The sequence below is a fragment of the Acanthaster planci genome, linkage group LG09 (genome assembly GCF_054643075.1).
Source record: "Acanthaster planci isolate LZ-2023a linkage group LG09, COTS_SCS, whole genome shotgun sequence".
Lineage (NCBI taxonomy): Eukaryota > Metazoa > Echinodermata > Asteroidea > Valvatida > Acanthasteridae > Acanthaster > Acanthaster planci.
Genome location: NC_141785.1, coordinates 5109280 through 5134872, shown reverse-complemented (window position 1 = coordinate 5134872; position 25593 = coordinate 5109280). Strand labels below are relative to the sequence as shown.

Genomic DNA, 25593 nt, shown 5'->3' with positions numbered 1-25593 from the left:
TTAAGCCGAAGGGTCACGGACAAAAATAATTTTCTACAAAAAGTGCACCTGCTGATGGGTTTGAAAACAAAATTTAATTGAATGTCATGTGAATTCTAAGTTGATGAAAATGCACGCTGCGTATTAAGAATTTCTCCTTGAAATCTGTAATATAATTTACCACCGTGAACTCCCAATAAAGCATAAAGACTGAGGGTGGATATCGGCCAAGTCTCAGCTTACTTACGGATCAATATACTCTTTGCTAGAATTTGGAGATATCTGCAGGGACTTGGAATATTTTTAAATTCCGTCCCATCGTCCACCCACTCGATCACGTGACTGCAATTTTCTAATTTCGTCACACAGCGGTCTCGCTCTGTATATCACTCTATCGATGGCGGGCAAGGAAAAACGCCCTCACCGGCCCTTGCCAAAAGTTTACCCCCGACTCGAACTCTAGAGCCAGCTCGGGGGGGGGGTCGTGCCTACCGCTCGCGATACGGCTGGTATAGTCTTTGTCCGTGTCGCCCGTCTGATCGCTTAGACACGATGCCGCTTCTCTCATGTAGAGTGCGCGATGCAGTCGGTCGTCGAGTGAAGTTAACGAGGGCACGCCAACTTCGGGCACCACGGCTAACTGTGGCATCACACCTCCCTAGGAGGACAAAATCCAGCATCTACAGGGTGGTGTGTTTTACTCGCTCATTCGGGAATTGCGTGGTCTTTTGTGTCCTTCTTGGAACAACAGCCGAGGAAGACAGTTGGGGAAAAAACTGTTAAGGTAGGCAGAATGATTCGTAGTTTGTCTTACATGCACTTTTCACGCAAAGGCTACAGGTAAACGGTTTTGAATTACCATGGAGTCTAGGATTAATTTGACGGGATAGAAGTCTGCCCATAAATAATCGACCAGTATATAAATCAGCTTTTTTGTCAGGTGCAGTGTGCGAGCAAAGTGTGTGTGCAATATGGCCTGGTGGTTTCGATAAGTTTCAAGGGTCGACTTCGGAACAGTTAAAGACTTAAGACCGTCTACAATGTGGGCCTATTACCACCTTTCTATGTCAATCATTGTATGAGCGTGGTAGTTAGGTTGTTTGCCGACACGTAGTTTTTTGTACTACATACAAGATAGAAAGAGACATCCAAAACTTGTGCATACTACGAAGCAATTAACATTTTTTCCTATAATAATGCATATACGCTGTGTTTATTTATCATAAATAGTTTGTTCAAATTTGATTTTAATGACTATTGTAATTTAAAGCACACAAGTCTTCTTCCATATTTGATCAAATGTACATGGCAAAGGTTTTAGTCAATAAAGTCGTACAATAACTAGGCATCTACTCTCTAATATTTTCAACATCTGAAATAATCCATGATATTCCCGTTTCGCAGTATTTTCCATGATATTAATTTCATCAGGGTACGCTCATGTCTAATATTTGCAAATCGGAATTGATTTGTAAACACAACTGTCCCGTTCTGTAAAAGTCAGACAATTATCATACCCAGGCGCAGATAAAAATAACTTCAGTATCAACAGTGGTAGCCGGGCTACATTTATCACCGTGCAGCTAGCGCCATAAATTAAAAAAATGGGGGGAAAAATCCATGCCATCGGATTATTATGCGTTCAATTGTGGCGGAGCCATAATTTTTTTAGAGAGCGTAAAGCGACGAACAATGGCCCGCCGAAATTCAATCTGGTCGACATGGAGGCCGTTGTTGGGCTAGCGAACAAACATGGAGATGTGTTGCCTTCGGAATATACGACTGGAAAGCCTGGTTTGAGCGCCATAATTTGACTGTGAGCCGGGCGCCCGTAGTCTGTAGCTCTGGACTATTTGTACTCCCATGTCGCAGTTGGGCATCCTATTCCCTTGTGCATCAGAATAGAATTCGGGAAAAGACTTGAAACGTGAATCCATCTCAGATATATGACGAGGCCTCTTGCGTAAGAGCAAGGCAGAGAGAAAACTTCCCGGTGAATTGACTTAAAGATATACCGGACAGTGAATTCGAGAACTTCACCGGTGATTTTTAAGTTTAGATAATTATCTTCCGGTTTAAAAAAAAAATCGGTCTTTTTTCGGAGATAACTGTCCGAATCTGTGGAAACGGAAGTGGGCGATTGTTTGCATTCGGCAAGACTTGTAGCTCGGAGGGAAAGAAATTCTCCTCCCCTAAGGTGTAGAAGGTAAATATACGGAAACCGGACAAACGGGTTTTCTCTGTAAATATCGCTCGGGAAAACGAGCGATCCGATATCTCGTGTGTCAACCGTGATGTTTCCTTGAACTGAGTCGACTTCCAAGACCATTCAATCCCGTCAGGCGGAAGTGCGTGTCTCATTTCCAAACCCACCCTAGTTTTTAGCATTTTTAAAGTCAGTGTTTCGAGTCTTTTAATGTCAAAATCACTTGGCTGCTTAAATCGCAACTTAAAATGGCATCTTGATTAACCCTTTGAAGCCATTCATGAATACAAAACTGTGACAAAGAAAATTCATGTTTATTCTTAAGAACATGATCAAATGCCCGCAAGTTGACCATATTTAGTTTCCTCTGGAAAGCGCATTTTGCCCGTATTTGTACCACGATCAAAAATCGATGAAATATAACCTCCAACCGGCCTTATATTAATTGGTAATCCGATACAAGCAACCGGGTTTTGTTGCAAGTTTCAACGTATCATTTGAAAGCCAAAATATGGCGCATTTCCTAAAAGTGACGGACACATTATTTCCTTCTGGCCTCGCACCATCAACTCGTACGTCAACAAACATTTTAAAAGCATACCTTGCAAGGGGTATCGAATTAAATTGCATCTCCATTAGCTGTGCCTTTCTTACCCGTTTAAAGACCCGAAGAATTACCCTGGACGAGGAGATATCATGCAGGGTTTATCTAGTTCATTGTGATATATAGAGCGGAATCAACCAGCTCTTTCTTTCAAGGAATGAGCGATAGCATGTCAGGGCAGCATTGTATCAACACTACTGTATACCTAACCTTTCAATTGCTTCGAATTATCATAAAGTATCATAATTTGAAAGGGCTCACCACAGTTTGGGAACAACCTCTCTCGTGTTCGGCTATTTTAAGGTTGGAGCCGAATCACATTTCCGTAATTTGTCTTGTTAAGTAGTCCCTCTTAGCTCGGACAATCGAACTTAGGTGCGCGCGTACATGATTTAAGATACATTAGCCAGTCTTAACGCCACTTCATGTATTACGAAAACTTTGCCGGCAGCGGCGCAGAACCAAAACATACCGTGATGAATTTACGATTGCACCGAAATAAATCGTGGATGTCTCGCTCACCTAAAGGGTCGTTATTTTACACGCGATAAATCAGCGTTCAGGAGGACTTTTCACAGACAGACAGCCAACGACAATCTTCATAGCCCTCCTTAAGTCGTGCATGAAAGTCAATCCAAACTTAAGAATGTAGGCATTCTTTTTCAAATTCATCACTTACTGCGGTCATGTCCCATCTGCCTCAAGCTCTCATCATCCACAACCAATCTTTATTGGCTCTGTTTATTTTGCATCCCCGTCTTCAATAGCTCAAGCTCATTTTTTTTATTGGAAAATTGTTAGTTTGGTCGTCGAACAAGCCTTCAGCTGGTCCTCTTACGCAAGCATGATTGAATGAAGTATTCACGTGTAGCCAGTGGTATACGTGGGACTGTTTCTCTCCAGAACACGAGCGGCCTTTGGATTAATTGTACACCAGTCATTTTTTCGGATCTTTAAACGGGACTTTAGTCTTTCTCTCTTCAGTGGCGTAGCGACGGGGGGGGCACGTGCCCCCAAAATTCCTAGTGCCCAAGGTGCCCCCCACTGAAAAAAAAACGGATGAACGGATATTGAACAAGGTGACCAAAAACTTGGCCCCCCAAAAACACACTACTGAGAGCTGGTGCCTCCCCCCATAGGATGCCGGTGCCCCTTGTGCCCCACCCCTAGTGAAATCCTAGCTACGCCAACGTCTCTCTTCAGCTAGATTTGGGAAATAATCTCGAATCGTGGATGCATATCAGCAAGTCCTCGGAGATCGGCCGACGGCGCGGACTGTCGTTTGTTTTTGGTTTGCGGTCGTTCGTGCAAGTTTGTGTGGGCCTTTCAGCTCCTGGTGAGCCGTGGCGTCATCATCAGTCAGGACAGTCTGGCTTTGTCCTTAAAGGCCCAATCGAATGTCAGCGCAACTTTTCAAGAACTGCAACATGTACTTTGACTTGAAATTTACGTCTTTTAGCTGGTAATCTACGATTGCCCTTGTGCGTTAGCAAACCTTTGAAATGTAACGACAATTTTATACTGTGACGTTCATGAGGTTAGTCATGGGCGAAGGCTGATATTCCAAGAATTACTGGTAACAGATGAATGTCTGTATATCATCAATACAGCCCAACAGACACAACAAAATCCCGTAAAACTGACTTATCGCTTTCCACAAGACACAACAAAGATGGACGGGTGAGCCTCGGGTGGCTAGTTATGTATTTGTGGCTTCAAAATATTGGTTTGAATATAACCTATTTGTTTGAAATGTGTCAATCAGTGATCACCTCGGTCGGTATACCATTCTTACCTTCATCCTTTCATTTGTTTATTTTTTCTGGTCGATATAGCAAACCAATCCGGGGTTGCTGCGGTCCATATCTCGACATGTGAATTCCAAGCCGACCAGTGCCTTCACAAAAAAAGCCAGATTGCATTGACATGCAAATATTTAAAAACAAGATTTGTGTAAGTCTTTCTCGGCCGTTAATCTGCGGGAAGGTTTTCGAATTGAAAGAAAATAAGGTTTTCATATTTTGAAAACTTATCTTGTGTCATTTGTCACGAATGAAATGTAGTGGAATAGCCATCTTGGTCCTCTAGGTGAAGCCACTAAAAAGTGAATATTTAGAAGTTGCGTTGCTAGTGTATTAATTAATAATAACCTTGTGAAGTAATATGTCCAGTATATGGACAAATACAGGCAGGTCTTTCAACATAGGTGACTCAATCTTTGGATTTTACCAACTCACCCGAGTTCAGGTAGTTAATACTTGGCGCAAAAGCAAACAAAACGAAACGAAACTATGATCTTAAGTCAGATATTCGTCCTGCGAATTTGCAAAGGTTGAACTCACTTCAATTCGAACGAAGTTCGGTGTAAAATGTTCCGTGACCTCAGATTCGCGTTCGTCTTCAGTGTGAATTGGCATAAAAGGAGAAATATCGAAACATCTCTGCGGTTCGCATAAAGAAATCTTGTTATCTTTCTATCCGTTACTTCAAGTCTGTTCGTCCGTCGTTTTATCTTTAGGTGTTTTCCAGTTATCGGCGTTTCAACATCAGTCGAAGTGTTTTGGTCGACATGACTGTCTTATCTATGGTATGTTTCCATGCAAATCTTCGTATGCTGATTGCAATGTCTTTATCTTGTTTTATTTTGTCACTGTTTGCACACGTTCCTTGTTTATCTATGCTTTGTCACCAGTTTTTATCACTTGTTTCCTTTCCATTCTTTCTCTGACATTCAGACTAAATTCAAACCCCATGTTTTGCTTTTCAATTTTTTCTTCTTAATCTACAATGCGTTTACAGTTCCATATGCCTTGTTTTCATTTCACCTTATTTCCACACCTTTTTCTGTCATCCAAACAGGTCTTTACAGGTCTCTCCTCCTTAAGTTTGTTTTCTTAATTTCTTCTGCACCCCTTTACTCGTGTTTACTGTTCTTTATATCTCCGACTCTTGTCACCCTTCGTTCTTCCATGGTTCTTCTTAATCACCCTCCTGTAAAGTCCACGATCCGGTCCCTTCCGTTGAGATTTACAGCCTACCTTCGACGAGAGTGACCTTTTTGCAGTGGTGCCTTTCTAATTGGCAGAAATCGGTGATGATGAGTGCATGACGAAAGACGCTGTACAAATTGATATCTGAAACTTTTCCTCCTCGTGAATCACAAGACGAGGGAAAAAACGAGGCCGAGAAGAGCTTTCATTATCCAGTCGTATGAATGCGGCATGAAACCAGCCTTTCGATGTTCGTACATTTCTGTATTTTATATCTCTGTCTTGGTTTACGATTATTTGAAACGAGAGCTTGCTTAAATGCTTCTACCTTGGGGGAATCTACCGCGGCTCCCACGAGACGCTCTGCCGGAGGAAAACCCTACACACGTTTTCCCCTCCGAATTGGTTCCAAGAGTTGTAAAATTAGCCTTCGGAATTACAGTCATAATGTCCGGTTAAATTAGACACGTATGGCTTGAAACGTATCATTACACGAGACTTGGAAAATGCATCTCGGAAAACTGTGTTTCATAATTATGCCAGCTGCTTGCTTTGCTGTTTCTCTCGAATAGAAAATGGTGAAATTCGAGCCGTGACACAGAAGAGAAACTTCAAAATCGATTGAATTCATTTTGATATCTCAAGGTTGCATTTCATTTTCGTGAAAAGACGAAGCACTCGCTCACACTGTGTCACTTAACCTATTATATATTTTCAATGACAAACGCACCCTGAACATTAAAAGTAATTTCAATCGTTGCTTGAAGTGTCATTCATTAATTGTAAATGACCTTACGCTGACAACTACGTTGGTTTGGACGGTAGACCTTGAAAATAAGTGTTTCGTAACTTCAGAGTATTTTTGTATTAATCTAGACTGACGAGCAAACAGTTTCGACTTTTAACAATACATCGTTTTGCTCAATGACTTTTTTTTGTGTTTATTTTTAAAAGGTTCACTATTCTGGATAGTTACTTAATGTATTCCGACTGCGTGTTAATTAATGTAACTGATGGAAACCTATTCTCACATTTTTAGTTTTATTTTGGACTGACATCTTCTGGAACCATAAATGTATCACAATTCTAATGAACACGTTTTTTCTTCACAAATGAATTGAAATCCCTTCTTTACGTTTTGAGACACGATTATTTTGTATTAATTTTGAGCAATCCCACGATGCTGAGATCTCCAACAAAAGAAAGGGGTCACCAAATAGTCCCAACGGGCAATGTGATTAATTTGCCTCGTTGCTAGTCCGTAGTAGGAAGCGTCAGAGCCTCTGGTAGCGGAACCAGAACAGCGCTGGTCTCCCTGTCTCCTCGTTCCCTAAACGCCAGCAGTCGGCGGGGGACCAGTCGGCAAGAAAACGGAACTTCGTTCTGAATAATCGAAGCACGCATGACTGAGTTTGACTGGCCGGTGTGTGTTTTTTTCTCAAGAGTGCGATAAAAATCGTTCCTAACAGCGAGTTGAGAAATTATCGGTACTTCAAAGCAACGGCACACGTTAGCGCTAGTGATATTTTATGTTAATGAGCTTGTGTTACTGTCTGTGCTTAGATCGCGATTTGTTTCAGAAGTATCAAAAGAAAAAAACAGACATTTTCCAAGCAAAATACGCAAAAGGAATTTGTGTCGATATAGGCCTATGGGATTGTACCAAAACTACATGGTAAATGTCGACTTGAAAGCATATAATGCATCAATCCGTCGAACTGTATAATAATTGACCCTAGACTGGAAAAGTGGCCACTTTTATGAGGAAAGCTCTCCGGTAGTCACTTTCCCGCTTGTATGTAGTATCTCATTGGTCGATATGCGCCATGACGATTTTTTTTTCTGCTCTCTGTAATCCATTTGGTCGACTTGCACATAATTATGCATGCCTGTGCCAAATATTCAAATGAAGTCGACTGCCCGCTGGAGTTCACCGAGGAAAGAATACAAAGAAACCAACCTATCGCTTAGCGACTGGATAGCAGTAATTAAGGGGCGCCCTCGTTTATTCTGTCATAATTTCCAGTATGTTTCTCGATTGAAGCGCGCACGCGCAAGAATCTGATACACCTCACGGCCGGGCCGCGCATGACTCGCATGAAATGGTATGTCACGCCTTATTCTTATCAACCCAGAGTGCAAGCGAAATGCGATCGGTCCCATTGCACCACAGAGTTACCCCCATTACATTCGCACGGCTAAAACAAGAATGTGTGTCTTCCATGTCAGTAATGATATGTCACTCCTCTCGAACTAACCGCTCACACGGACGTCAGAGAAAAAAAATCATCACCAGCGAAAAATGTCCTTTGATGGTATTAAAATAGTTTAACACAACACAAATGCATTTTTCTCATCAACTGGTGCCCCGCCTGTTGAGAAAGAAGAAGAAAGCGAAAAAAAAGACAGACCTTTTTTTTCGAATCCGTAAGTTTATCCTCGCGCCACCGGAACTTCGAGGGTTCCGTCTGAAAGTGCCATTGTCGACGCCTTCAGCGTCCATTGTCAGCCTGTACAAGGAACCTACCTGCGCTGGAAGATCGGCTTACATTCTCCCCAAAGGACGAGACTCAATGCCAGTGGATATTGAGGATCAGCTGCCGTGCCAATTACTGGGTGACCGATAATGCCAACTGAAGACAAGGAGTAAACTGATGCCGTGCACGCTTACAGTCAAGTAACAAAGACTCTCCTCGAACAAAGGCTAGCTCTCCACTGAACGATAGTAATGACTGGGAGAAAGGGGAAAAAGTCATTGTGTATCGTCCTGCGTCAAGTATCCCAAGATTTTTTCGTAAAAACTGACTTCTTCAGCCGTCTACCTGCAATAAACAAATTATGAAACTGTTTTTCGTAAACAAAAAAGCACAGCGGTGTTCGATGTATAGACGTTAACTTAAAGGGATAATCAAAGTCGATTATTTCCAACGTAGTTTTCTCTTCTAATTTGTTTTTCAGTTATGTTTTCCAATGTACTTTGACATTTTTAAATAATGTAACCAAACGCAAATTTTCTTCAGTAAAACAGTAGCCTAGTGATTTTTTTAAAAAGTACAACTGATTTTCTTAATTTAAAAGGGCGTATCTATGTTCCTCCCCGGGCTGAGTTTTATAAAATGCTCTAATATCAAGTAATTTTTAGCAGCAAGTGATTAATTTCATAATGGAGAAAGCCTTCTGCGCCAATGACAAATTAGTGATTGGGGAAATCATAACCTCCTAATACGACACAAGATTTACAGTAAACATTTCAGCCTTTAATTAACGTTACGCAATTCTATTTGCCTGTTCGATGTTTTGCGCTAGGGTTTTTGAATGATGCTTTAAGTGTTCTTTGATCGATCTGATAACATGTCTTCTTATATTTTACTACCGATTTCTAAATGTCGTTGATAGGAAACTGAGTTTATGCCGAACCGAACCCTTCGCCAAAATTTTGCAGTGTCTGGGTAATATCTCCGTCTGGTTGTGATGGGTGACTTAAGTCGAAGATGAGACCGCTCATGACCTCAGCAGGTGTTTTAAATCTGACCGTGACAAGTGGATCTCAGCCCGATGATAACTTCAATCTGACCGTCAGAACTTACCACCTTCCCGATATTAAAATCGATCCCTCCTGGAAAAAAAATCGACATTTAACCCAGAAATGGAAGTATATCCGAGCTACATATCAGCAAGATCGTGTAAAAAATGTCCACCAACATTGGTTTTGCGTGCAGTTTCTTGAACTTATTTTCGTTTAGACCCGACGTTAATGTTGGTGTTAATGTTGGATAGGGTAAGGACCATCGATAATTCATGTGAAATTACCTCTAGTCCCTTGTTGGTCAATACCGGCATTTCACAATAGTGCACCTCCAAGAGTTTGCAACGCGTTGACCAATCACAGTGCGCGAAATCGGTCAACCCTTTCCAAACACGCATTGGGTCGACAGATTTCGCGCACTGTGATTGGTCAACGCGTTGCAAGCTCTTGGAGGCGCACTATTATGAATCGCCCGTATTCGAAAAGAGAATCGCCCATTTTCGAAAAGAGATTTCTCAAATTTCTCAGAGAAATATCTCGGAAGACTTCAGCGGCAGTTCGATTTTTTGACCAACGTTGGACTATGTGTTAAGTGACATTTTGCAGGTAAACCTTGCCTGCACTCACCACAATGACTTTGAAATGTACTGCTCAGTTTGATGGCAATCGCTTTTTCCACGGACTCGCCATATTGCAACGAAAACGAAGCGGAGCTGGAAAAAGACTCCCCTATGCTCATGCGTTCTACGCAAACAAACGTAGCCAACGTTTTTGAAACACATCCTATATTAGCAGTATAAAATATAGTGACGTTCGACTTCTCCAGTGACAAAAGGGAGAAGAAAATGATGAACCTGTACTCGCATATTTAATTGATTTCAAATTTCCAGTAAGCAGGATTGTCCGAAGACAGCTAAAATGTACTTATTTATGATGAACACAAGATACAATAAACGGCGTTTCTGGTACTGAAAAATGTTCAGCCCTCAGTTTATTGAAATTTCTTCTATTCACGAGTTTCGGGGAAAATTCTGCCTGTAAAGATTCCCCATGAAACGTTTCCTGATTTCTCCCTGCGCTATTTGCCAGCTGGATACGCACGGAAATACTATGATTGCTGGTAACTTTGGCCTGCATAAACGCAGCCTATTTGGGTTGCCGAGCGGTCATGTAAAAGCACATTCGAGACGCCGGTGGTTGCAAGTCTAGCCTCGATTTCATTCCAAGCGTACAAAAGGTTCATGGCGGTCATTCGTACTCTGACCTTTGGCTGACTAATACACTGCAAGAGCTCTTTTTTTCTGTTTGCAAAAAAGTTATTATTTCAAAGTGCCTGGATCGGACTGTGCTCCATCAGAAGACGCAATCAACATTACTAGCTCCGAGAGAATTTTTACCACGACGAATCGTAACCCCTCGAAATGAGGAGACGTGTTTATTTTAAGTGTTCCCAAAAGATGACATTTTCTGGGCTACAGTCACATCCCGGGTAGCATTTAGGATAGGGTTTCCCCGTCATTCTGGACTCTGTTTGGATGACTCGGAGTTTGCTGACGAGACAGTAATCTTTTCGGACTTGAAAAGGTTAGGCTATCCTGCCGACGGCCTCGCGTGGGCGAGCGATTGTGCGGCGCGGTTCATTCTGCGTACATCGGCCAAACTAACGGCCTTTGAAATAAAGAGTCTATGATCATTTTGAAAGTTTTAATCTTGTGTGGATTAGTTTGTCAACAAGTCATAAACTCAGAAGACAGTTTGATCAACCCGTCCATATCAGTTCTGTTTTCGGATATCCTTCAGGTATATTGTTGAGCGAGTTGTATTTAGGCATTTGAATTTATAGAGAAATCCTTCTTATTCAGTGACAGGAAGACATAAATACTGCATTCTAGTGCTCTCGATTTCGCTTATTTACTTGGAACCCAAGAATTCAAATTTACGTGTTACGCAACTTGTGTACACGTAATTACTTTTTTCTCTTAGAAGTGCCAACTTTTGAAGAGGTTTGCGTTAGTTTACACACAAACAACGTGAAATCCCTGCCAATGAGTAATGGTGCTCTATTGTATTGCACCTTAAATAGATCCAAACCTTGACAGGGGGGGGGTTGACTCGCCTCAGCTAGTACGGGTACATGCAAGGCATCGCCGCCCACGAGCCTAACAACTGCACATCGGTTGGGTCTCTCGCACTGTGCAACCGATCAAGCCATGAACGTGGACTCATTCAAAGAGTCAATAGGTTAGTCCTTCATTTTGTGAAACGTGCATAATTTAACCCATGAGCTTGTGTTTACCTGTCTCATTTGGTAGAAATCAGAGACTTAAGACGTAGGTTGGTGTTTTTTGTCGACGTGTTGCCGACAACGACTCCCGTGAGTACCGGCTTCGTGGTCTGTCCTGCCATGGGCTAAGATTTGCAACCCATGAACTGCTTTGATATCCGTACAATTTCATTGTTGTACAGAAAATTTGTTGTACAAGAATATCAAATTCCACCATGCTTGTACACATGGGTGACCCAGACGTTTATAGATTTCAAGGAGACGTCAGTGCTACTGGTGGCACGTTTACGCGCGCGTTCTCAAACTTGACGCGAGCGTGCATCACAGGCAAGTCACCACACCTGATTGGTCGAAGGGGCATTTAACGAGCTCGTACCCCCTCTGTTCAACGTGCTGCCACCACAGTCATGCCATGTAATTCTGGTCGACAATTAGTTTGTATCATGTAATACCTGCATAAATCCCCGTCATCTAATTGGTGGATCGTTGATCACATGTCATTTTATTATTCGTTCTATTCAGCGGTACCCGTTGATTAGAACTTCATTTCAATTGACTGGTTCCCGTCCACATTTCTTATTTCCCAGTTAGAAAGAGGACAATAATGCAGAGACGGAAACTATTATAACATTGCATGGCACTACCAGTAGGTGGCGCTTCGGGCACGGATCTGGGCAAGTATTGTATAAAACAAATAATGGATGCTTCACATTCGTGCAATGGTAAAACTAATTTCAATCGGGGACAGAGGAAAATCTATTCCACTTGGCTTGGCCTTGTAGAATTCGAACAGTTCATCTGTCAACTCATGAAATTAATTTCAACACTGTACCCATAAACATTCATTTGTACCAAGTACCGTTCGTTGTATCATTCATTTTTGATCAAGTTACCAAGGAATGAAGATAACTTCTATACGCTCATGAAACTCACATCTGCTCAATTAAATTACGTGCCTCTAGCGATAGGAAATTTTAATCAGTGAACGGTATTAGGCGTTTCTTTTAAATATTTTCGTGGTTTAAATCAAATCCACATATTCGATAGAATTTATCATATTTACCTTTCCTTTGTGAATGACATTTGGATTTCGTTTTCATAATGTAAAAGTTTCAAGGGTCAAAAGGAATAAGAGAATGTTGCCACTGTGGAGCATTTAACGCCCCCATAATCCTTTGTCTGTTCATTTTTTTCTTGTAGTGCAAACGATGCTTCTAGATCACCTGACAAGTTTTACAATAGTAGTGTAGTTTTCAGTTCCGGACTCATAAATTTTTCAAACCAAAGATATTTTTTCTCATTCAAAAAGGGGTGATCATCCCAAGGGTCATGCTTAGATTATGCGTAGAAAATAATTTGGCCAAGCTTTATATTCTGCAGCCCTGTGAAATTAAGGTTAAACTCGGTTCCAGTTTTCATCAGTATACGTAAGACTTACTGTGCAACTTCCGAATGAATTGGTATAAAAACCCTTTAAACTCAGCTTTACGCAGTTCCCTTTAATTATCAAAGTATCAATTAAAGACATTTTGATTTTGAAAGGTCATGTGAAATCAGAGAGACATAGAAACTCACAAAGCATCGCGTAAAACGATCCCGATGGTACGACCGAGTAGCATTTCTCTGTGGGGGAATATGTGACACCGCATCGTGAATAGGGTTTCCCAAATATAGTTCGCCAAATGGGCGCTCCGTCCGTGGATGACAATGGCGGCGTATAATTGAGGAAGAAAATGGGAATCCGTTTGTCCACGATCCTCGGGGAATACTGAAGGGGGGAAAAGGCTAGGAGAAAGGGAAAAGGATTCAGTCTCGAGTTTGACATGTTGCTAAGGAGATGGAGTGAGGCTGACCTTTAGTCAGGTCGCGCGTGTTGTCATGGCAACGTGGTAGGGGATCTCAAAGCTAAATAAAGCTTTTTCTTCAACATTGTGGATTTGTTATTACAGTTACCGATAGATCGAAATATCATAGCCTTTGCCTCAAAGGTGAACGAAGAGGCTAACTGATAAGGTTGAGCCACCGATTTTGTGCAACCCGAACACAGTTCTTACTTAAGACCTTAATGGGCTGAGGATGGAGGGGTCTAGTGGGAAGCGGTTATAGTGGAAAGATCGAAGTTCAAGGAGTTTACAGTTGTTACAATTTGTTAGATTTTACCACATCTTTATAGAAAAAAAGTTTATGAATTGATCAGGAAATGAGGGTGTACTGGTGGAGAAGAGACTACCTAATGTCCTTGCCATTTCGGAATTCGTTCGCTGTGTAACGTTCCTTTAGGTAGACCCTATCCATGTCTAGTATCAAGAGGTCAAATTTGATATCACAAACTTTTAAAGTTCGGTGTTGTTTCTTATTGTTCGGTCTCAGCGAATTATCTTTGGAGAGATTTTGCTCTCTTAGTGACGTTTGTGTCTTATGAAATGGATTTCTTTCCATTTGAAGCTACGTTTTGCACTTAACATATAATAGTTCGGATCCGTAAACAGTTTTGTTTTGATTTTCTATTCCATCTAGTCGGTATCCGACTTATGACGTGTGCATTTTAATAGTTACCTTTATAACACCAATAATTTGAGAGTTCTTCAGTAAGGATCCACCCTAGTCTAGTGTCGAGAGGGAAATGTGGAAAAACAATATTTTAGCGCCTGTTTTTTTCTTTTAATCCCAAACGTCTGGTTTGATGTCATGGCCTTTCGAACAATACAAGTTCGTGAAGGGGGGACCCACTCTGACGAGATCCGCGCGTCTACATTTGCGTTGGAACGAGGCGAGCTATTATCGTCAACACGTCACTGCGCAGACTAAGTCTTGCCCGGGCCCCACTGAAATCCCCATCGATAGTGATGACGTCACACGGTGTACTGGCGTCTCCAGAGAAAGGGTCGTCGCTGTTCGGGAGCGAGACTTTGTGTTCTGAATGCAATATTTTTTGATATTTGAATACCGATAATGCGTCTTTCCTCTTATTTTCACTTCAACAGAATGGATAGTTTTTCTTCTTTTGAGTGTTATTTTTCCGACGAATGACGTCGCTAATTCCCATTATTTTCGCTACTGTTAAACGACCCTTTCACAGTTTTGTCGATTTGTTCTTGCATCTGATGACATTTCATTGCTAAGGTTGTATGACGTTTTGTCAGTTTATTACAACACTCTATTAAATTATCCTAAACGGAAACGACTAGTTTGATTGTAAGATTCCTTTTACTTCTTTGTTGATAAAGTTCATTTGCGGTTGGATTTTATTCCAACCACTATGTTTTTCTTCCATTAGGAATTTCTTGCAGTGAATTTCGAAAGAAATATCCTTAATACTATATAAATATTGTTTGAAATAATATAGATAAGATCCAGTATGTAATCTTCATAGTAGGATTATTGCAAGTCTTGAACCTGAGGAAACCGTTGTTCACTGTGCATGAGGCATTAGACAGAAAGGGGCGGAGCTATGGTTTTGGTAAAGTGGGTAGGGGCCTCACCTCGGCAGTGTTAAAATGTAAAAGGACATTCACATGTCATTTACATGACTGTTTGTGAATTTCACTGCGAAACTGGGGTATTGAATTTGTGTTTAGCTGACATAGGGCCACTTGGTATCCGTACATACCTAGGCCAGCGCCAAACTGTTATCCTATGGATACCAAGGAAAATTACTTGTGCCTAGTCTCACACGATTTGGAAATGTCACTGAAAAATGAACCCTCTTTTGGAGGTTCCCTTGAATGACAGTCGACTAAACAACATTAGCAACGCATTGACATTTTGAAGGGGATATTCAGAAGGGTGTAAAACGTCACTTGTTCATTTTATCGGTATATTTGAACGTCTGGTTAGATTAATTTATGCATCAAACTATTCCGTTAGTATGTTTTTGATATTGGCCACCACGTGAGGGAGTTTTTGTTTTTATTTCATGTCGGCTGAAAGCATTTCAAGATAAGGTATGCTGCCATTTTCGTCTTGCCCCTGTATACCAAATGAGGAAAGCTATACAATTTGGCATATTGATACAAGGAAACAGACTGGTTTTTTTCTGCAAGCCTCCGTTGGGTTACATTGCTTTTAATGTAGGAGAAACAAGATGGCTGTCAATGATATAGGTCTATGCGGGAATACGTCGTCTTATATTTGCTGTAAAAACCTGCGCTGTAATGTATTCGGAGTGTCGCTGCAGTCACAGGGTGTCTTAATAACGAGAAATTATGACAATCAATTTTTAATTAAAATCACTTGCACAACGGGAGATTTATTTAATCACTGGCGTGTATTTTTACGCGCGAGTTGTCAAGGTAAATTGTTCGAGTGTGGTGTGTGAATGATCTACACGACGGCTGTTCTGTGGTTAAAGAGCAGGAAAGCATGTTTCCTCTGAGTTTATCTGTTCACAAAAATATGGAAGCAAATAAATCCAACGCAGTGTCATTTGTCTTGAGAGCTCAACTATAACATTGCTATTGCTTGGCATGCACAGGGGTTTATCCACTACGAACACGGGGTGAGGGTTCCCTCGTTTTCTCCGAATGACGCAATCTACATTCAGAATTTGCCTCTTGGCATGAACAGAAAAAAAGCCCTTTTTAGGTTGTTATAGTTGAGCTCTGAAGAAAAATGACACTGAGTTTGATTTGGATGCTTCCATATTTATTTGAACAGGTAAAATCAAAGGAAACATGTTTTCCTTAGAGGTGCTCTTTAAATTGTGGCTCGCCATTTCAATCTGTCCCCGAGTGAATTCTGATAAGAAACTAGAAAACGACTTTTACAATGAAAATACGCTTGAAAATTAGGAAAGCCACAGACGGTCAGGCTGTGATTGTGGTCTGCGGTTGGCTTTGCGTGATGTTGCTATTCGTCTTGTAATCGACAGAAATTATTCCTTCCAATATCTGTATTGTTCAAGCTCAACTTCCCACATGATTTCCAACATGCTTGTCTTCCTTACTGTGAAAAAAAAGCCTTGGTTATAAGATTTTAAACCAAAGGAGGGTGAAAACCCCAACTATCCCCAAATGGATGGTGTCAACTCAATTTTTAATTTCTGGTTCCTTTTTCAAAGACAAAGTGGGTTGTTATTAACCATTTCGGTTAAAACAACCAGAAAGTAATTTCATAATTAATTTTTAAAGAAACCCATCAATAAAACTGGTTGAGTCAAACCAATTTTTAGGGATGGGAATTATTTCTGGTTCATTTTGCATCCACAAAGTGGAGTAATGCTACGCATTTTTGGTTGAAACAAATCAGAATTAATTTCAACTACCAACATTGGGTTGACACAACCCGATTTTGGGGTGGATGCAGTTTTCACACTCCTTGGGTTAATATCAAACCAGGCCAACATTTCAGTGAATTATTGAGTATACAACATCAAATACGTATTTTAACTGTAAAGCTTATAATTTCTGGTCTGGTCTCAGTAACCGTGAAAGGGCCGCTTATCAGATGGGTGAGCAAACTTTGGCATCCCGTTTCAACATAGTGTCACATCCTCAACATCATTCACACGCTATAACCAGAGTGTCAAATTAACTCCATTCATTAGTGTCTGAATTAAACCGCGTCTCTCGATTGGTTTTGTGTCGATGCAACACCAGAGTCTACACAAGTGTTGTTTGCACCATTCTCATTGGTGATTTGTCACTCCTTACGTCGCGCGGTCGGTGTCCGACAAGACACAACCATCCATAACTTGGTAATGAGTTTATCCATCGTATGTCACATTGCTTTACGATCACTTCCTCCCCTTAATCTCCTCAAGGGAAGTTGACAGTAACAAGCAGAATCCCATTTGTTTTTATTGGATTAATTGGACTTGTTTGAATGTTCTAGATACCTTGGATTGGTTGTCATTCCGTGGCGAAAACACCAAACTCCAATGCTCCGGCACGTATAGCGATTCAAGAAATGCAAAAATGATGAAGACGGACCGGGCAAAGTGTACGAAGGGAAGTCGCCGGCGTAGGCAATTGATCAGTTCTCTATACGTTGTCCCTACGGCATCCCACAGCGATTGCTCAAAACTGCAATTACTGCTTGCCCCGCGTCTACGACGTTCAATTTAGACTAGACAAAATTAATACCTGTGCTGTGTCAACAGGGTACGCCACAACGACCAACGGGCACGTGTATACGAGAAATGGTCTCATCTGGCTGTGAGCGTCGATAAATATTGTGGTGATGGGACTCAGGTTTATTTGACGATTTTTTCGTTTCAGTGAATGCGTTTCATCAGATAACACCAACAAAAACTGCTCTCTTCAAAACCAAATCCAGACGATTTGGCGTTGCACCTTGACAGAGCATTCTCACGCTATACCTATGCGTATTTGATGCATCTGCGTGCACTTTTCTCACCTCCTAGAGAGAGAGAGAAAAAGTTTATTGCATCACATTTTTGTACTGTTTGACAAAAACCCGAAGCCTAATATTTGTCCGTCTACGGGACTTGGCGTGGCCTTTTTTTCTAGTCCTTCCACAGATAGCTATTGAAATATTACGAGTGTGATAGTCATCAGCAGGTGGTCAGGTGTAATCCGGGGCATAGTCCGGTTGCTAGCCTTGATCCGAACATGAAATGACGAAAATCACCTGTCTGAGCAGACGAGAAGAAGCTGATTGGAATCAGGGGGATCCTGAATTTATGATATACTGGTGTATGAGGAGGCGAGGGTTCGGGGGTTTGGGAGTTGACAAATCATCCTAGTCTGTAGAGTGTACTTTATAAAGTTTGTTACTGTCCAGTGCTTTTTTAGAAAGAGTTGCGACATACGCGTCTCAATTGTTGGCACCAAAATGGTGGATTAAACGTCAGTGCGCATAGGGAGGTACCATACAAACGCTCTGTGGGCATATGATGAACAGCCATTTTGGTTCCAAAGTCTGAAGTGGGTGCCGTACTCTCCCTACATACGGCTATGGTACGGTCGAAGCCAGGACGCACCCCTTTTAAGTGGGAGGAGACAACCTTCGACCGAGCTAATTACCATGCAACGAATAGGTCTAACCCCACATTGCATACCATTCGTATCGGGCGGTCAAATTTTGCCGAAATATTACCCTTGATTAGTGTCAGGTTTGGCCGCAAATGTACCCACGACCCATCTCCTCTATAGAGGGTCATATTTTCATGATTATGGGTGCAGGGTTTCTTTTAATACCGTAGGGATTATCCTTTGGTTTTGTATCGGCGACACTGATTTTTAGCTTGTCGAAAAGGACTGTTTTAACAGGGCATATTTCCACATTTTCACAATTTACTGACTGTTAATGCAGTAATGAGAAACGATGAAGAGGGTTAATGGTTAGGCAGCAGAAAACTGTGGGACAGAGTAAGAAAAGAAGTCGGGTTTTTTGTTTTTTTCCAAGACAAGAGTACCGTAGTTGGATGGCAATTTTGTTCAAATGTGCGCTTCGGTGTTTATTCAGTCAGAGAATTTTGAGATTTCTCTTTGAAACTTTGCACTTCCGCAGGGAGGTGTTGGGTAATCGTATTCTAAAGCAGAACCTCCTGAAACTTTTGGTGTCTATCGAGTCAAAAACCAAGCAAACTAAAATACCCAGGTGTCTTCTCGCTTTTCAGTCAGTGTGAAAATACGGAAGGACATCGGAGGATGTTTGTGTTGCTAAATTTCGCCCGTTTTCTTGGCGTCCAATGAACCTTTTGAAAGGAACGAGCAGGCCATGGGATCGTGTGTCACTTCCACGGAACCCAAGCTGGCAAATTACTGAGAAAATCCTTGTTCGGCTGAAAAGAGCGGACCGGCACAAAATATCAGGCGAAATTGTTCAGCGTGCCAGGTAATCATCTACAGGGAAAAAGATGAAAAAATTGTTGCTTAAGTATATTTTTATAAAGTGTGTCTTGGAACAGGAAAACGTTAACGTTGGTTTTAGTTCGATATTTCTACAGGTGTCTTTCTTATCATCCGCAGTGCAAAGATCTCTAAGATAAGCAGATATTTCATTCCTGGAATTAACAAAAACGGGGAAACCGAACGATAAAAGGTGAAGATTTGGTAATGAAATTCGAGTCGACGTTAGTGGAAAGTCAGTGAGAAGAAAATTTTCATGAAATGTTTTTATGGGCCACGACAATTTCAGAGTAGGTCGGTCTAAGTAATTGAATTTATAGCTCGGAAAGCCTGAAGGGATATTTTGTTTCCAATTATGCATAAATATGTGTGCGAGGGACTATTATTTTAGGGAGTAAACGTCATTCAAACGTCATTAATTTGTCGTGGCTGAATCAAAAATGGGGTCAAGTTAATTTGAGCGGTAAAAATTATTGCCGTTTGGTTGAGTGTTATTCTGAGAGCTCTAACTACATGTATTCAACCTTAGCACCTGTTTTCGATATTTATGTTTGACCCTCAACATTTCTGTACTGAGTGTGGACAAAATCATCATGCAAAGAAATTTTAAGGCTTGGCAAGTCTAACATCTCAAATACCAGGCTGGTCTTGAAACGGATGTAGGTTTTATGATATTTTCACACGTCCAGTGAATGGGCTGACCTCTTTGGCATTATATGCCCGAATATTTGAAGTGCACTCCCAAGGAATTTGACATATTTGACTGTGTGAAAAACATACTTTTTGTTCTTTCAAATTTACCGCCTTCTTTACGTTCTCAAAATTAATATGCCTGTTTGCTTCCATTAAAACAAAACAACTCGGAAGTTACTTGCTTCTCGCAAAAGTGCTCACAAATCGATCTACAACATTGTCTAATCCTGCCAGCAGTTGTCCAAATCTATCAAAGAGGAAAATTGGGGGTTTGCCTGAGATGAGTTCTGCAGGTAGTCTTATCATTCGCCCCGACCCCCCGAACCGCTACCCCCCCAACAGTCATTTCTAAGTGTGATAGGCATTTGTGTGTGTGTGTGCTTGCTGTGCACACCAGCGACATTTGACAGAAAGACAGGGGAATGGCTGAGGTGATTTGTGCCGACACACGCTCGGAGCAATGATCACAAACTCCCGAATTTTAATATTCAGGGAAGCTCACGCACCCACTTGATTTTTTTTAACCTCTGTGATGTATGTTTATTACACGACTCTCTTTTTTATTATTATCATTATTTGGGGCTCGCTGTTGGACGAGCCAGTCCGCGCTGATTACACGGGCGTGCTTTTGCGCAAGACTGTTTGATGTCTAGACCGTAAGGGGGGACGATCGCTCAATAGGCAGATCGAGACACCGTCTTGCTGCCGTTGACTCCGGCTTTGATTGCTGGGCTGGTTGGTCGGGGTAATCCCGTAGTGCTAGCAGACATCGATTTATCAGTGTTCCAAGTCTTGCTTGTCTTGTTTCCTTACTCCACTTTGCGGGTAGTTCTAAAGAAATTGGACAAGAATGAGGTAAGTAACGAACTTTAACTGCTAAAGAGCCCCCGTCCGCCTTAAAACTATGATTGATATCTATTAGCAGAGATTTTTGAAACAGTTTTTCATTTGAAATGAGTAACCGGCAGTTTAGGAGATTTTTGTCCATTTGGCAACTACTTCATTGTGTATATTTCTGAAAATCTATTTTGCCAAGTATTTAGCTCAAACTCGTCAAACGTTTTAAACAAGAAGTGGTTAGAAAAACACGCAATGTAAATGTTGCTAAACGCAGATGTCGTGCGACCATAGATTAAACTCTGTGTCTATAGGTTTTTGCGGTGCAGTCGTGATGGAGGCGAATCAAGGTGAGGAAAAGTTCCCGAGCATCTCGTGTCGAAGAAGACCGCCCTCGAAACTCCGGCAGACTTCCTCCGACTGGAAGGGAACTATACACAAAAAGTGTCAAACCGCAAATTTGAAAGGGTGCGGCCCACGCGTGATATTCAGGGCCCGTGGCTGAATCGGACCCTCGCCTCAGCTGTTGTCTTGTCTCGTTTCAATCCGTCGTTGATTGAGGTGGGCCTTTTTTCACGACTCCAAAATGTCCCTTCGCGACAATGCCATTTCCACGAGACATAAAGTTCCTTCTTCGCTCTGGACTTTTTTTGACCGGCTAGATATTCTTCGTTTGAAAGGTCGAGGAAAGAATTTACTTTTGTGCTGGAAGTTTGCGGTTAGAATCTGGCACATTTTTATTTCCTTTAGAGGTTTGGCCAAAAAATGCGAAAAATTTGTATTGAAAGGAGATAAAATTTAAGATGGAAAGGGAGTTTTTGTCCAATTATCCATTCACCCAGAAATGTAACATAAGTTCATTGCCTCGGGCGAGTAAGATTTTATTTCGCTATCTTTTTTGTGGAGTTTCGAGAGAGTACGGAACTATTCTATCAATCCTGATGAACTATTAATGAAGTGTCCCGCCGGAATGTTCCGGTCAACTTGCAAGCAAACGACAGCCAAACAAACAGGCAAACTTTCGGGCAAGGGCAATCCGGGCGGAGGCACAAGGGGGGGTGAAAGACACTCCCCAAAATGTCATTTTTGTTTAAACAGTGAGAGAAAGCGATTTGGGGATTTTCCTATTTTCCCTTCCTTTCTAAGCGTATTAAAGCCCCAAAATGTAACTTCACCCTCAAAAGGTAAAAAAAGGTTACGGGAAGCCCCCCCGAATAATTGGCTGGGTTGCGGAAGCGCCCTTGCTTTCCGGATTTGTCGCTGTCATTTATTTCGTTGATTTGTAATGGTGTTTGCGGACTTCCCGAGCATTTCTGTCTCCAAAACCAAGCTGTTGAAAAGAAAAAATCACAGTTGACAACTTCCATCCCAGGGGTTTTTTACAAATATCAGTTCGGCAAATCTAAATTTTAACCGTGGCTTTTATTTGGATCGCTCTAAGGTAAATATCAGCCGACCTAAATCCCGGGAGAAATTACAGGAATCGCTGAGATTAGGACGAGGCCTGGGTCTAGCGTCAAATGTCTTTGTCATTTGCACCTGCGGCGAGCTGAAAACTTAATAATGACGATACGGCCTTGAAATTCAACCTTTTGGGTTCGGGATCAGACAAGTAGTTTCTGGCGATTTCTGGCGAAAAAGTAAACGTTACTAAAAACACAGGGTGGCGGATGTAGAATTTTTTTTTGTAGTGATTTTTTTCTCCAACCCAGAGGGTGTATTGTACTTTAGCTAGACCATAAATCTTTCAATGATGTCTTGACTCGAGACGTTTAATGAACAAAGTGAGTGAAAAGTGTCTCCTTGATGCCGCGGTGGCCGAGGCTGGAGGGGCCAAATCAGACTCTCAGAGCAGAGGGAGACGGGGGCGGATTAAGATCACGGTCGGATGAAGACAGTCGGCCGGTCGTTTGACGAAGACCTTCTGTTCGTGAGGCTTATTTGAGATTAGAACTGAAAACGGAGACGCGGGTACCCCCGAATCCCCGTGTTCTCACGCTTTCAACAACCCGTCTGACAGTGAAGGAGGGTGCGAGGAGCGTGGGCGTGACCCAAAAGGAGCAAGGGTGTAAGTAGTCACTTACTACGGTCAGCAGACCATGGAAAGGATCTTGAACGAGGACGTTTGGACACTGGAATGAGTGGGCGCCATGAACAATGTCAGGCTAGAGATCTAGGGCACAGTTTAAGATTTCATTTCAATTATTATTTCGCCGGTCAAATTTACAATGGATAAAACAAAATAGGTAAAAAAAAATTACGAACAGTAAAGATGCATTTCCAGTTCATTATTTTCGGATTACATATGAATGGCGAATGATGTGCTCTCCTCCAGGTAAGATTGCTCTCTAGGTTCCAATGGGAAATCGCGCTCTGTCTGTACCGGACCAGGGCAGCTTCGACCAAGGCAGCACAGACTTGTGATAATTTTGTCCTGCTGAGATTTTGCGGGCCGCGTATCATACACGACACGTTCCAAGGCTACCTGACGACGACGAAACACCTTCCCCGCACACTTTCCCAGATTTCATTAACGGCTGAATACTAAGTCTTAATTTCACGATAGTGATGTCTACTGTGTGTCTGATACACTGGACCACAGTTGACGTGTAACGCCGGTACTTGCGTTGGTAGGTTTACTTAATCTTCTTTTTTTCAGTTCAAGCTAACAGGGACCTAATATATCATATGTTTGATTCATGCATGTTATTGTGAGCTGTAGGTTTAGGATACATTATCCCCTAACGGTCACTAGACATTGCATTCACAGCAGAACCATACTCTTACGAAAACATAGTGGCTTTGTGTGTTTTGGGCCCGATTTCAGGAAGCCGCCATTAAAGCGGTAGAAAGCTGAAGTTGTAAGCCAGGAAACACGACTGGAAACCCGTTATACGCACTCCGAATGGTATCTTTGCTGGCAAGCCGTGCTGGCTCATGCGACGTTCGACGCTTGGCAAGCTTCGTGCTTATAGTCGCACTTCCAGGAAGTTTCCTTAAGAGTGCAGTTGGTCGCTATCCTTGTTTTTGGTTTGTTCGATCGATGTTGATCTATGTTGCCAGAGGAGTTATTAATTAAGGACTGAATTAAATTTTGGAAACAGGACTACGTATTGCGTCGATTTGCGGTTACTAATATACTTAACATAAATAACGCAACCTTGCATAACTCACATTTGGATTGACACCATGGGCGGAGATTTCTTGTCACATGTGGGGGTGATTTGTTTTCATCCATCAAGCTCAGCACGGCCTCCTTCCCAGGTGAGATCGTGACTTCAGCAAGTGCAGAGTCGGCGGTGCGAGCTATAATGTAGGGGTGCGCATAAAGTCAGTGACTTGAAAAGCGGGGGGTGCATGATTTTATTGGTAATCCCCAGGTCAACAAGTGGGGGATATATCCCCATCCCACGGGTTGTCCGCCCATGTTTGGCACTATATCGTGTAATGTTCACCCTCCTTTATTGCTGAAGTAAACGATGAAGTAGTGTGAACACTTAACCTGTAGCCTTAGGGCGTAGAGTGTATGTTGATCGAATGTAATTGAGTAATTTCACAATCGATAATGTATAGTTGTATGAAATTGCTCTTATAAAAAGATCACGATAGACGTCTATCTAAGAGTTGCGTTACCAACAGGTAAAACTTTGCTGATTTTACTCTTAAATTTAATTGCTTTGACAGTGTGATAAAAATATCTCAAGAACAAGTTTCAACTTCGGCTGGGATAAACATTACTACATCTTCAGTTAGCATTCATTTTTCATGTTGCCGTTCCCCCCTTTAATCAAATTACAGTCATGTTGCATGAGGGATTGTATCCTCAGATCTCATGAGGTGACAAGGTAAGGTCATCAGTCAACAACCACGCAGCTTATAGTGATGACGAGTCTTTGCAGCTCCTCCTGCCAACACTGCCATAGGCGTGCTGCGCCGTTCGCCTGTGTGATCCGGGTCTGCTCATGTTCACGAGCAAGCCGCTTTACTGCAACGGTCCCCCTTTAGACTTTGAGGAAACTGCAGAGATCACATCGAACCATTCGTCTCGAATAAAATGCTGAGTTAACTCGACATCACCATTTTTTGGGGGGAGGGGGTGATTTGGGATTGTAAAAGGGTTCTTGATCTTGTGTTAAGGTGTAATGTATGCATTGAAAGAGATACCAATATCATCGGTAAAGACATTAGCCCTAAGGATACTGAAATTGTGATCAGATTAGGCCGAAGCATTTCTTACCTCACTCTTTGGTTAACTACTTTCAGTGTCTTGTACCAGTCCAGTGATGACGACACGTTTAAGAAATTGTCATTCATAAGATAACCCTTACCACGTCTTTGTGGCCCATTTGGGTGTCATCATCCGCGGGCGCTGCGTTTCATCATACCTTAACATTTGATCCGTCCGCCCGTAATGCAACAATATTTTGAGCCCTGTGGCTTTGATACTTTCTCGACGTTGCTCGGTACACTTTCTTCTAGCACTCGAAAGTCGGTCATGCGCAACATCATGTCACCAGAAGTCAAACAAACTTGGGTCAATATATTCTTCTTTCTACTTTCTACGCAAGTCACAGCAACATTGCAAATGAAAAAAAAGCCTCAATTTTCGCTCCTGGTGTTGTGATCACTCAGTGTTGAGACCTACTATTTGCTTTTTCCA

General features: G+C 41.9%; 1 protein-coding gene across 5 annotated transcripts in view; it reads left to right on the top strand.

Annotated features, from left to right (window-relative positions):
* nos1 (nitric oxide synthase 1) overlaps positions 1-25593 on the top strand; it is a 70041-nt gene that overhangs the window by 18431 nt on the left and 26017 nt on the right. The window contains exon 1 of one of the 5 annotated variants that reach the window (XM_022230571.2): positions 494-763. The exons of 2 other annotated variants lie outside the window; for them this stretch is intronic. The gene's annotated coding sequence lies outside the window, so the exon portion shown is untranslated. Of the gene's footprint in view, positions 1-493; positions 764-20773; positions 20952-22518; positions 23002-25593 lie in introns of those variants that run through there. 2 more of the 5 variants (XM_022230570.2, XM_022230573.2) reach the window with 2 other exon arrangements.